The sequence below is a fragment of the Lytechinus pictus genome, chromosome 10, assembly GCF_037042905.1.
Source record: "Lytechinus pictus isolate F3 Inbred chromosome 10, Lp3.0, whole genome shotgun sequence".
Classification (NCBI taxonomy): domain Eukaryota; kingdom Metazoa; phylum Echinodermata; class Echinoidea; order Temnopleuroida; family Toxopneustidae; genus Lytechinus; species Lytechinus pictus.
This window is the reverse complement of record NC_087254.1, coordinates 33,194,501-33,209,248: the sequence shown is the minus strand read 5'-3', so window position 1 is coordinate 33,209,248 and position 14,748 is coordinate 33,194,501. Positions and strand designations below refer to the sequence as shown.

Below are 14,748 nucleotides of genomic sequence, written 5' to 3'. Positions count from 1 at the left end.
GAATAACTTGTGCATATCGACTTGAACGCTGGATCTTTAAGCCCCATGTTATCCTATTAAACAGATCATTTATTTATCCCTATCAAGAGATTCATGTTGCTGACTAAATATTGTTGGGAGCTACCAGTGACTGGATGGGAAATTTAAAAAAATATAAAGATCGAAAACTGCTGGTATGGAACACTTTACAGCTTGTTTAGATACATTTTTTAAAACAGTTTTCAAAATTGGGGGGGGGGGGCTGCAAGTGTGGGGCAACGATCCTGATTTGGGGGCAAATGCCTTCCTTGTATCCCCTCCCCACTCTTGATGCCGCCACTGCAACCCCTCAAACACTCACACACACACTCTCTCTCTTAATATCTTCTCTTCTAGAAAACTAACTTAAAACAAGAAAGTCTCTTAGGTATTACGATTCCGCTCGCCAGGTGATTTTTAAACTAATTTTCTTTCATACTTTCGCGGAGTTTTCATATCATAAATTGATGAAAAAAATAATAAAAAGGAGATGTTTTGTATGCATCATTTATTAATTAGAATCAAGATCAGGTTATGATAGGTGCTCTGCATTTTTAACACACATAGCCAAATAAAAATCCAAGGGTAAAAATTAGTACAATGTAAAGCGCTTAGAAACATAATGTATTAAGCGCTATATAATTGTAACTTTAACTATTTATTAAAACTAATCAGGAGGGAAAGGCGTACTAGAATGGTAGAGTCTTATACAAAACAATGGGAAAGAGACATGGAGATGCGAAAACGATTATGAGCTCTGCATTTGTGTGTCAGCATGGCCAGGTTAATTCTAGGCTTAGCATGCTTAGTGGAAGTCAGACAATGCAAGATGAAGAATTGTTTAAAATGGTAGATATCATAATAAGAGTACTCAGTAATATGAGATAATCTGTTAATTCGTTTAGAATTTACACTGTTTACAATCTCATTTTAATTTGTTTTCTTGCTTTTAGCGGCCAATGGTTGAAATCAATTGAGTTTCTTGTTCAGAGTGGGGTAGGACTTGTCTATGTCTTTTTTTTTCTCGAAAAGAAAGCACGAGACCCACCCTTCCTCCCCGACTACTGAAATATAAACAAGGTCCACATAATGGAATGAATTACATGGTCATCCGACGTGTGCACATCAATACTTTATATCACAAAGATCATATAAGGCAATTTATTGACATAAATTATACGTCTTTAAATCAGTGAATAATAAGAACTGAATACGTTGAAAGGAGTTGAAAGGAGTGTAGCTGAGATTTTGATGCACACAAGAGTGGGTTGTAGTTTTTCATCCTGCTTTTCTGCTACTCACTTTGCGAGACCCAGTTTTTATAGAGTTGTCTGTAATGATTAATACAACCATGAACAATAAATTTACAATATTTATGATCCATAAATAAAATTCAAATCACAGAAAACATGCCTCCTCCTGATAATGCTCAAACGCAAAAATTTAAACTAGTGAATTCTCTGGAGAGGAGTTTATACAAGTCCCAGAAAATAAAACGAATCGAAAAAATAAATTGTGTGTTTTTTATGACTTAATCTTTCTATGATTGACAAAATGACATATCACTATAAAGCTTATCTGCTCTATAACTTAATGTAAGTGATCATGATACATATTTCACGCATGAGTGAGCAAACAATTAATGACAACGAAAAATACCATAAGAAGACATTTTCATTTTTTGCTATCGGATTTTGAAGTTTATCGAACTGCTCGACGGTTGGGTAAAATCACACAATAGATAGATAAAGGGATCTGCGTGTACCTTTGAACCAATTATCATGAGGCATGACTGGGGCGGGGGGGGGGTGGAGGGGGCTAGATGTTTCAGTCCCTAACTTTTCCAAAACCGTGTACAAAAATGTGAAAATAAGTATCTGATTGGGGATTTCTTTTAGCATGGACTGGTCAGCCCCAATCTAGTGATGAATCCATCCGATATGATATGTCATAATAGAAAAGGTATGAATGATACTTACAAAATCCGTTTGCAATAATATTCGTCTTTCACATCCTGTACGCACTTCTTTAACTCTATAGATTGAAGAAAAGGAAACTGAAAATCTGTATCTTTGAGGTAACATTTTTTCCCCATTTTGTGCAGATTGTGTAACAAGAAAAATCGTTATTGTTAACAATAATATGAAATGAATATTCCAAAAATCTGAAAAAACAGGAAACTTAATATAAAAAGAGTAAATGAAGACGTATTCTAAGTAATAACGAAAGTTGGATCGAAAGGTTTTCTGACGAGTGCTGAAAGAAGGCTCATATCTCTGACCATATCGCATAAGAAAAGCCAGTTGTATAAGATGCTTGTTAACAATTGTAAAAGTACATACAATATGATTTTTACATTATACACTGCAGAAACTCCGGTGTTGATTTAACACCAGCCCGGAATCTATATATGACCACACCAGAGAAGTATTGAAACAACACCACTTTGGAATCAAACCGATGCTGTTTTAATACTAATTGGTGTTGTATAAACACCTATCTGGTGTCAGACCAAAACGAAACTGGTGTTGCTTAACACTTCTCTGGTGTGGACAGCTACTGGATTCCGGGCTAGTGTTAAATCAACATCAAAGTTTTTGCAGTGTACTTGTTAAGAGTGTCATAAACATTTTTGTGGGACACGATGTAGCATCTTATAACATAATACTGTATACACAATGAGAAATGAGATACCCACCAGAAGCATTGATTTCCTCACTAATTTGTGTATCTTCGCAGGAAACACTAGTTGCAATCGCAAGGGCAACCAGGAGAACACCTAGAATTGCGAGTTTTAACGCCATGTTTATTTTCTCTGATAACAAGATATAAGCAAAGGTATTTTATTAAATAACCATCAAGTAATTAATGATAGTAATGATCGAAGGGGATTTAGTTCAAACCTGTTGTACACAATAAGGCTTATCAGTGTCAATAAGGTTCCAGAATGTGTGATGAACGGTCAAACAGATGACAAATAGAACTGGACCCTACACACACTCCTGATGTACAACTTTTGATGAATTCAGTGATTTACCGATTGCATTAATATTTTCTTCGTAATCTCAAATGCACTACACTATTAACAAAACAAATGTATTGATCATTGCATTTCATCCTTCGAACAATGTACGACAATGGTTTAATCTGCTAACAGACGGTTGTGTCAAAATCAAAGTTTTGAAAAATAGCCATCTCATATTCATAAATCATCCTTCGCATTTGATTCTCAGACTTTTTCCTACAATCTGTGGCTTTGGGAAGTCCAGGTTATAAGATACAAAAAATCAATAAACACGAAGCCGATCATGAGTGATAAGTGATAAAATCACCATAATTTTCGTTAATTTTATTTCATTTAGAAAGAAGGGGTATGATGCAATTATTGCCTTAAATACTTCGGCTACTACACTAGACTATAAATCGGACGCATCCGAGAATGAATCAAAATTTGTAAGCCAGGCTTCGCGATCTGACATAAGTGTTAGTAAATCTTGTAACAAATTATTAGTATCCCTACATAACATATAATCAACAAAAATTTAAAGGACCCTATCCTCTCGTTTTATGACGGAGGCGCAACAAAATACTATGAACTTAATCACTATGTACATTATTTTATTAGGAGTATAAAATTACCCCAGCTAGCATGTTAACTGATATAATCGAGTTTTGAATCACCATTATTTAGAATAGCATTAGACTTCAAAGGGCAAATACAAAAAAAATAGTTTAAATATAATGCAACTAATCTAATAGTGATCTAACGTATTGAAAACCAAAAGAAGTTTTACAGCTTCAACAATAGTCCGGCAGCAATGCCTAGCGGGTAAATAAACTGGATATACACATTTTTAAGATCGCATATTATTTCATAAACTCCGAATAGGCCTAGATTACAAGAGATAATGTAGTAAAGTAAAGTTGTGGTATTTTATGAAAGTTAACAGAGAAAAGCCAAATACTTTTGTCAAAGCAGATGACCTTGTCAAATAGGAAAATCCCTTACCTCTAATGTCAGGTGTTGTCAGGTCGAAGAAATGATCTGCAGTGATCTTCCCATCCGCTGATATCAATGCTAGAAGAGTGTCGAAATCACAGAATTTATCCAGTTTTAGGACCACCCGTATACTTTTCTTCGTTGTAATTCCTTTGACCACACTCATTTGATTCTTAGTCGTAAGAAATAAACATTGCTGCTATATTCATGTTTATTGTGATTTGATTTTGAAGCAATAAAATCTTTAATAAAAAAAAAACAGTTGAACATATTCTGCCAATATCGGTGAAAATGTATTACCATAGTACTTTTGTTTTTAACCACTGAAACATATGTTCTTTAAGTTTAAGACAAGTGAAATTAACTTTCAGAATATTTCAATATATCTCTTAGAAGTCTCAGACAGCTTTACTGATTTTCAGAAAGATTTTATTTGTCTATTGATAAGTGGAAAGTTATTGTGTAGCTCTTTCATTCTCTCAGACACAAGTTCGGAATTGAATGGATGTCAGCAAGTATTGTAGTTATGGCTCACTACGTCAGAATCAAAATAAATTTTGAAGGCAAATTCAAAGCTTGGTCTATCACGCAATAGTCCTAATTACCTAATTTCTTGATTACATTGTGAGTTCTATTTCTGTAGAGAAAATATTAAAGCTGGCAAGTAAATGTGACGGAATTAATGTACTCGCTGTTTTACGACAAATGGAGATAATTAATGTTTTTCCTTTTTGCCTCAACTTACATAATTCCAGGGCGTGCTGTTTATGATATCACACGCACCCCCCCACAAAAATATTGGGGGTGCATGCACCCCCAGCCCCCCTTCCCCTCTTCCAGCCCATCCAGTGGCGTAGCTACGGGGGGCCTGGGGGGCACGAGCCCCCCCCCCCCCTGAGAATTGGTGTGCCCCCCCCCCCCCCGTGCCCCCGCTGAAAAAAATTGGCAGAGCAAAAATAAAAAGTGAGAAAGAAGAAAAGAAAAAGAAGTGGAAAGACAGAAAAAAGAAGAAGATGAAAATAAGAGGAGGAAGACGAGTGAATAAAATAATGTGAGGGGAAGACTTGCAAAAAAAAAACACAAAATCTTTCATGTTACTATATACAATTTTCGCTCGCGCTTCGCACTCGGATTGCCTGTTCGATGAGATTCATATCTTGCTCAATTTGTATAGAGTGTCCCGTTTTTAGGTCTAAAATCTCAATTTTCTTCCGCTCGCACTTCGCGCTCGCATAAATTGTTTAGTTACATACCTATCCCATTTCACATTACAAAAAGTGCTTAGAATTACCTTTTTTTTTAGGTCGGAATGTCAAAGATGTTTAGCTTCCGCTTCGCGCTCCCATAATTTTAATATGTACCTTCTTCGTGTGTAACTATAATTAAACAGTCCTTAACAGGTCCCTTTTCGATCATGCCAGAACATTTATTAAAAATTTCTGCTCGTGCTTGGCGTTTGCAGTATATTATGTAGTTATATACGCATCTTGTTCAGGATCACAAACATTGCCCAGAATTTTAAATTTTCAGGACAAAATACATGAAAGTTTAAGAAAAATTCGCTCACACGTCGCGCTTGCACTTTTTATATAGGGTTTATGAGATTATTTCATATTTTTGTTGTTTAATTTAAAAAAAAGCTAAGAAGTGACCGATCGGGGAAATATATAGGTGCAGATAACTTCGGGCCCACCCCTTATTGGCGAAAGTCGGATTGGCCAGTGTGACACGCATAGAAAAAAATGTCCCCCCCCCCCTGAAAAAACAAGGACCCCCCAGTGCCCCCCAGGAAAAAAATCCTAGCTACGCCACTGAGCCCACCCCAATTATAGTAGATACATTTTTATAACATATTTGGTCTGAAATTATCAGAACATTTATCATTCAGCAGGAGACAATTGAGGGGAGGGGTGTATAATACATCAAACAAATCCTGAGGGGCAAACCACATCATTATGGAGATATGCTTCCTCCAGAAATTAAGAGCTAATAGTGGAAAGGTAGCCTATATCACAAGATATGCGTTATAATGTATATTATTCCAATTTCTTTTTTGTGTGTGTAAAATGAATCATGATCCATGGAATATACACTCACGTACATCAAAGGGGATCAAGATAATCCCCTGGTCTCATTTCAGTTCTTTATCCCCTCTCAGTAATTCTGAACTGAATCATTTTCAATCCTTTGATGTCTGTTTAATATGCTTTTCTGGGTCAGCCCTTCTCCTTTTCCGTCTCTACCCGACCCTTATAGATCCCCTCTACGTAATCATCATCCCCTATCATTTTCTGCGATCCCCTTTCCACTCTTTCTCAATTTCTTCTTTATATATCTTCCTTTTCTCTCAATACACCCCTAAATTCTCCCATTCTGCCGATTTGTGCACTAACTGTACAGGTTTCGACCAAGGAGAATCCAGCCTTATATTATTCATAATATGTTGTCCCTAATTATACATGGAAATTGTCAGTAAGGGCCATTGCCCCCCCCCCCCCGCTGCCCCAGTTGCCCCTACAAGCTCCAAATAATATAGTCTGTTTGGCCACACCTAGAAAGGAGGTCGAGGAGGGGGGGGGGGGGGGTGGGGTGAGGATGCGATGCAAATTGTCACGATTTTAATGTTTTTTATTTAGAACAAAAGGTTACGACGTGCAATGGCAGAACACTTTGTCAGATTTTCCCAATGATATACACCTCATAATTATTCTGTTCTCTGATGATGGATCGTTTTCGTTTCATAATGTTTCGAGAATGACTTGTTATTCAATAAAGGAAAAAGATGTAGTTCAAAGTCAATAATGTTTTATCAGGTCAGACAGCTGGCCTAAGCATGGAGTCACTTTTTCGAAATTCGATAATATTTCAGCCTCTTTTCAACGATTTATTGCTTTTGTTTCCCTTTTTTCATTCCTCCCCGTTTTCTTTTTTGGGGTGATCGCCCTTGCCCTCCTGTAATACAGCCTCCATTTGTTATTATAAAAAAAATTCACATACACATTTTATAAGATGCAGTACCCTAGATATTGCGATGAGACCAAAATGAAACATCAGTTTCTTTTTTAGTTTCTTTTTATTTATTTGATACTTTGCAACGTTAATGAGATTGTTACACATTTATGTTTACTCATTAATAAGTAATGAATCTTCCAATACTTGATTTTTTGCTGACCTCCTGAATATGATTTTCTTTTGTTTTACCATTTGATTTCATTTTGCATTCTTCTGTCTTTTTATGCAATATTTGATTGAATGCGATTTATAATTTCACTTACACTTAGAACTCCTTAATTAGATCCGTCATAATGGAAATTTTTGTGTAATTTAATGTACTATGTATTGAATGATTGTTTTTTTTTTTAATTATTATGTACTCTTTGTAAAATATCTTTGTATGTTCTCATATTTTGTAAACATGTATATTTCAGCCACTGGCTGCCAAGCATGTATATATTACCAATAAACCATTACTATACTATACTATACTATCAGTCAGTCGGCAAGCCCTGAAAAAGTAGCTTCTTTTTATCCAAGTGATATTCATGACTAGCGAGAGGGTTTTTGCATTGTTAATGAGCTTGGTGCGGACCAAACACCTCTTCTTATTCGGCCATTGCTGCTCTAAATATTGACCAAATTTCATGTTTTTGGTATCTTTGTAAAAAAGAAGAATCATTCTTTTAGGACATGTGTTTGGATTTTTAAAAGAATGTTGTAATATAGGGGAAACTTTTGATCTAAAACATGAAACAAAATAATTTTTTTCATGCAACAAAAATTGTTGTTTTTACACATAATTTCTGTTCGAGCACAAATGATTTTTAAACTACGATAAAGCTGAAGATCTAAGCTTTAATATGATATAAGTTTTATGAGAAGATGTATTTTAGATGGGTCAGCAGCCAGCTTTTCATAGGCCAAGTACATTTAGCAGCCCAAAAACAAAAATACTGCGCTCTGATTGGTCATAGAGACCACACACCCACGCAAATTCCAAAGTTCCCCACACTGGGCCTCTGCAAGGTCACACTCACCATGTGGTAATCATTTCAAATTACCTGCGCCTGTTGTTTTGAAAACATTATTCAGCCAATCAGCCAATCAGAACTCTGGATTTTATGTTACTCAGAAAATTTCAGAAATCTCGTCTTGCATCTTGATGGAAAAAACTGGCTGCTGACCCATCTAAAAAATGCCACATATCAAGAGTGACTGGCTCAGTGACATTGTAAGAAAGTATAGAGTTTGGGCTTTCTGATGATATAAATAATGTTTGTGCCTAAAAAACAAAATGTTGCACAATTTGCAAGTGAAACAGAGGAAGAAAATTCTGTTTGATGCATCTTTTCAGGTAAAAAATTCACTTATTTATCAAAATATTTTATTCAAAAGAAATAATCAATATAGAAGAGTAACATTTACTCTTTCCCATGGTACAAAAATAATCATTACTGAAAAAAAAGTGGTTAAATTCTTTGAGAAAGAAAGTCTCACAATTCACGAGATTTTGCAGGGACATGAATTCAGCCACGAGAGGACTTGGATAAATCTTGCTCATTAAGACAGGGGCTTGCAGACTAACTGACATGGAAGATGGAAAGAATGAAATGCGTATCTTATTCAATTTCTGTGGTTTTAACTATAATTCGTCGATTGGCAAGCTACCCGTACCTGTCACGCACCAACTTTCTGAATTTCTTCTGGAGATTCTTCCATACAGTCTTACAGACTAGCATCATATTATTTCTTGTGCGTGTGTGTGTGTGATCTAGGCATATGTGTCAAATTCATTAAATTGTTCTTGAATTTGAATTTGTATATGAATTGAATATTATTTTCATTTTCCATGATGGAAATTATTTTTATATGGATTACAAAATAATGCACATAAACAAAAGAAAATATAATACAAATAAAATGTATCTATTTATAAACATCACTCTTGAAAGGATGATTTCGAAAGTAAATATTGTTTTAAAAAAAAATTAGGGCTAAATTGGTTGGGTAAAATAGTTGGAGAAAACATGTTTCGTGGGTAATAATTTAAAAAACGTTGCGAAGGTAATAACAAACATGTTTTCTCTTTACTCAATTATATTGAATAAATTCTTGAAAAGTGCAACATCAAAGTTTAGCAGAATCGTTTGAAGATTAATTCATAATTCACTTAATTTGTTGGACAGCAGTTTGTCGGAAGATGAATGCTGGTGAATCGTCCCCCTTATACTGCCTATGGGGTTAGCTACATGCACCTCTATCTGTACTGAGGGGACGCTTGCAGCTGCCCCCCCCCCCCCCAAAAAAAAAAAAAAAAAAAAAAAAAGGATAAAAGAATGTACCATGCAGGAGTGCATTATTACGACATTTTCACATATTGCGCGCATGTCACTTATTGTATTAGGGAATTATTACGTCAAACTGAATGCGCGCAGTGTGTCGTATACTTTGGTCGTTTATATCTGAAGTTCATCAACACAAACCATTCATTCTTAAAGTTTGGTTTCATGCTAGCAGACTTTGTATTTTGAGTTCTCTTTATTCTTATAACATAAATGTGTAATCATTTCATAAGCCCTATTAAATTAAATAGTGTGAGCGCGAAGTGCGAGCTAAACAATTTTGAAATTTCATGTATTTTGTCCTGAAAATTCAGTTAAACGTACATTCTGGGCAATGTTTGTAAACCTGAAGAAGATGCGTATGTAACTAGATAATTACTGCGAGCGCGAAGCGCGAGCAGAAATTTTTATAATGCGTTCTGGCCTTGTCGAAAATGGACCTGTTAAGGACGATTTGCAGTTAGCCATTAAGACGATACATATTTCAATGATTAAATAATGCGAGCGCGAGCTGAAAATATTTTTACGTTCCGGCCTAAAAATTAACGTTCTATGCACTTTTTTATAATCATGAACGGTATAAGTATATAACCAAACAATTGATGCGAGCGCGAAGCGCGAGCGGAAAAAGATGAGATTTCAAACCTAAAAACGGGACACTCTCTTCACGTTTTGTAAATCATGAAAAAAATTGGGTATAACTTGGTATCTTCCTACATTAATAATGCGAGCGCAAAGGGTGAGCAGAAAAATATTGATATTCTGATCTGAAACTGGATATATAGGCTTATAATGATTCAAATAGAGAACAAGCTGCGTATCTGAATAAACATGCGTGCGCGTATTTCAGATTCCGACCTAGAATCTGGGCATTCTAAATACCTTTTTTTTCATCATAAATATCAATTAAGCGAGCGCGAAGCTCGAGCTTTAAATATTTAATATTCCAATCTGAAAAAAGGGTGAATTTAAGCTCTGTATTTCAAGCACTTTGTAGGAAAATTATGAGGTGGATATGAATCACAGTTAAAAAAAGGATCTGATATGTTTCATCATTCTTACTTTGAGTTTTGACATAGGACAGGGACATTCTAAGAACATTATGTCATCATATGAAAATGATGACTATCTTCCTATTTCTCTTCCTTAGCGGGAGATGAAACTTGTCGAGATTCCATTCTTAAAAAGAGGCAATTTTCTTTGTTAAATTAATATCTTATTTATTAATTTAATAAGCCTAATGAGAGAGCGAAATCTGTTAATCTATTATGGCCTGAAAGCACTTTTGTAATTATAAAATAAGATACATGAGTTAATCACAGGCGGCAGAAGCGGGGGGACGGCGGGGACAGGTCCCCCCTAAACTTTTTGTTGATATATAGCCTTTTTTTTTTTTTGGCTTGTCAAAATTTTTTGGTCGTCCCCCCCTAAATTTTTTGGCTTCCGCCGCCAATGGAGTTAATACTTATTCAACAATCAATGCGAGCGCAAATCGCGAGCCGAAATTTTTGATAAACTGTCATGAAATGGGGATTTCAGTCGTTTGTTATAGAATCAATATTTAGATATACATATCAAATCACCAATCAAAATGCGAGCGTGCAGCGCTAGCTATTACGTTTTGACAATTTGACCTGAATAGGGATATTTGAAAACTTTGTGGAATACAGGAAAATAATGGGTACCTGACAAATCAAATGTTAATATTCAGAAGATAAAACATAAATTCTTACAGAACACTTTTTAAAAATCAATCTGGAAATGAAACAAAATAATGAACGTTCGAATATCAGAGCTTAAATGTTTTGTATATTGACAACAAAATTTGATATTTAAGCTCCATATTGAGCAAAAAAAAAACAAAACCTAAAAGGCAATGCGAGCGCGAACTGTACAGTTGCATGAAAGATTTTAAAAATTATTTTCCAAGTCTTCCCCTCATCTTATTTTATTAACTCGCCTTCCTCCTCTTATGTTTCCCCCTTCTTTTTTCTCCTCTCTTTTCCCTTCTTTTTCTTTTTTTTTCTTTCCCCCTTTTTTCTTTTTTTTTTGCTCCGCAAATAGGGGGGGGGGCGGGCCCCTCGCCCCCTGGATCCGCCTATGGAGTGGAAATGCATACTAAATATGGCTTTATCTATTCCGTCGAATTATCGAGCAGGATCGGGTGCGTGTAATTTAGTCAGTTAGTGTACGTCTGTGTCACACCTGAATAAATTCAAATGGACATAACTTGTGTCGAATGGTGACTCTCTCAACTCACTACTGTAAAACTAAATAAATGACCATGGAAGACAATTATTATTTAGTTCAACAAATAAAATATGTTTAGTTTTATTACTCGTTTTCCGGCTTCAACTTCCAACATTTAAATTCAATCTTCTGGTTTTGGTGGACCAGAATAAACAGAAGATAAACAATAATAACAAAAATATATTCAACTCGAAGGAAGTTACACAATAGTATATATATGGTTACAAAACAATGCTTTAAGTCTCTGGAGGGTATAAATAAAATAACCCACTTTAATCAACTGTTGCTTCCTGCTAAAAATTCATGAGGAGTAACGAATGAGTAAAACGAGCGATGATAAACGACCATCATCAGATCTTGTCAGCGAGGGTGCTGTCCCTTCTTGGTGGGTGCCCTCTAATAAACCTTTACTCCTACTCTTGACTGGTCTGGTCAATGGCTGAAAATGAGCTGCCAGACTTCTTTACTTCTGAAGAACCACTGGGTGAACTCCCAGGTAGATGAAGAAGAACCCATCTACAATTAAACAATTTCCAAAACTTAAAAAGTCTACGGAATACATATAGCTACAATAACCATAACATAATAGGTTATCTATATTCAAGGAAACATCATTTCCCTAGCTTAATTCAAGTATTCAAGTATAATCTAGAATGACATAATTCGGTCATTGAAAAGAAAGCATCATCATTTCTCTTAAATCTAACATTTCATACAAAGAAATTCCATGACATGAGAAACACTTTCCATAATCCATTAATGCTTAGGAAAAGCAAAGTTTCTTATATATTTTAAGAATATCATTTTAAGACCTTTCAATATTTCAACAGATGGAATTCTTGTTGACATATAATAATCTTTTAATGAAAAAATATAGTTAGCATCTTTCACATCTCACATTTTAGAGGTTTTCTTTGACCTTTTGTTATTCTCAATGAATAGTAAAAATCCAAGACATAAATGAGACAAAAAAACAACTAAACTTACAGTTTGACGGGGATGACTAAATGCAGGAAATCAGGAACAGGCCTCCATGTTGGTTTAGTGAATCTTGACTCTGGAATATAGTTTTATTGCAGCGCAAGTGTTTGGCTTAAAACTCTAACTCTCCATTTCCAATCACCCAGATGGACCCAAGGACCAATAGGTCCTGCCTGTGTGAAAGCTGTGCAGATAGTGAGGTACTCCTGCTAAAACAGGCAACCCACCCAGTTCAAAAATGCTGAGTATGTTAATTACAATTAAGTGCGATGGAGCCTAACCACTGAGCCTAACTACTCACTATTCACTCCAGAGCACTATTGTGCATTACATAATACAAAGGATTAAGAATACACTTGAGGGGGAAGGTTGAATATCTAACAGTCTGGACTAGTCGAACTATCGGCAAAATCGCTAAAATCCCCCTTCCGGTATCAGCTCTTCTCGCTAGCAAAGCGGGAAGTAGCCTCTTGTCGAGGCCCTGTCGGCTGCTTTAATTTCCGAGCGAACATGGCTTGGCAAGGGATATAGCGAATTATAGGAAATCCCTCGCTTCGCTCGGGAAGCAGCCGCCAGTGTCTCGACAAGAGGCTAAGCGGGAAGGTCTTGGCTGCTTTTGGAATTAGTTAAAGTAATTTGTTATTGATTTGTTTGTTCATCGTTAATAGTGAAACAGTGTTTATGGAATTGAGGAAAGGGAAAATGAGAATATCCTGCAAATGGAGTGTAAAATAAAGCAAATCGAGAGCGAGTGATGAAATAGGGATGAGATAGATGGGATAACAATAAAAATATCCTGGAGGTGAATATAATGTATATAAGAATTTGATTATGCCCCATTCTCAATAAAGATTTTTTTAATGAAAGAAATAGAGAAAGCGGGAGATAAAAGAAGAGAGATAGAAGGGGAGGGAGGGAGATAAAAGAAGAGAGAGAGAGAGAGAAAAAGGGGGATATAAAAGGAAAGGGGGAAAGGTGGCTGGTTCGATTTCCCCCTTTTTTGTAAATTAAGATGCGCCAATAATATTACAATGTAAATACCATGTATACCGCACACATTTAGGTTTGGATAGAATAAGGACCTTTTATGTCAATATTTCCTCTTTCGGAAGTTTATTTTCTGTGCAAAACGCAATGAACAAGAAATTTTACCACTTTCTTCTGAAATTGAAATAATGATTGAATATAGATAAGATTCATTGTTCTTTATACCAGTATTTGAATGCAAAGTTCATTTTCTCTAAAAACCTGTTATTGGAAATTTCGTCTCAACGGAGAAAATTGCGGGTATAGCTCATTCCGCACATTACAGTCATCATAAAAACATTCATAACTTTGATTTGGCCTACGGCTTCAAACAGCTTTGCAAATTAAGAGCCTCCATGCATGCGGCCGTATGTACAGAGTCTATACAGACTAATAGGTTCGCGCACCAATGCCGACCTTCTTTTTAGTTGAAAACTTGTTACTTAATTGTCAGATAGTCATGGGGGAAATGTCTAACGTTTGATTTTTCGAAATTAATGACGTTTTAACGTCGAAGATAACGAAATTGTTGACAAAATGAAGAACTCGTCCTCAAAATCCTTATACGGACTTGATCCTGTACTATATATCGCTACCCCGTCCCTTTCTCTCTCACTTTCTTTCTCTTATTCCGATCATTACCTCCAACTATCACCCCCCCCCCAACACACACTATACCCCCTCCCCCTCTCCATCTTCCTCTAAGCATCGTTTCAATCAATTCTAGTCATCTCATTATAACACCTCCATTCCCTCAGTGGCGGCATCAGGATTTTTATTCTAGGGGGGCAAAGGGGGGGAGGGGTATTAGTGGACCCGAAGCTTTTTGCCCGTGCACAAAATAGACCACGAAGCGCGAGCTAAAACTTTTGATATAGGTCCCACTGACTCAAAAAGGGGCCTGTTTGCAATGACTCGTGAAGATGATATCTCACCGAATAAATAATGCAAGCTGAAAATTCATAATATCCTGAGAGTGTAACTTGATGTTCTATTTAACTAAACAATTAATGCAAGCGCGTAGCGCGAGCTAAAAATTGTTGATATTAAGCACTTTTTTGTAATTATGAATATGTATCTCGCTTTAAAAACAAATAGTGAGAACTCGAATTATGAGAAGAATAACTTGTGCAT

The 14,748-nt window shown here is 35.8% G+C and overlaps 1 long non-coding RNA gene across 1 annotated transcript; it reads right to left on the bottom strand.

Moving 5' to 3' along the window:
- Window positions 1–515: 515 nt before the first annotated feature.
- On the bottom strand, window positions 516–4,086 carry LOC135155593 (uncharacterized). Its single transcript, XR_010294712.1, has 4 exons — window positions 4,028–4,086; window positions 2,717–2,833; window positions 1,998–2,052; window positions 516–1,349 (listed from the first exon to the last, which is right to left on the bottom strand). It is a non-coding gene; the product is annotated as an uncharacterized LOC135155593 (long non-coding RNA).
- Window positions 4,087–14,748: the final 10,662 nt, after the last annotated feature.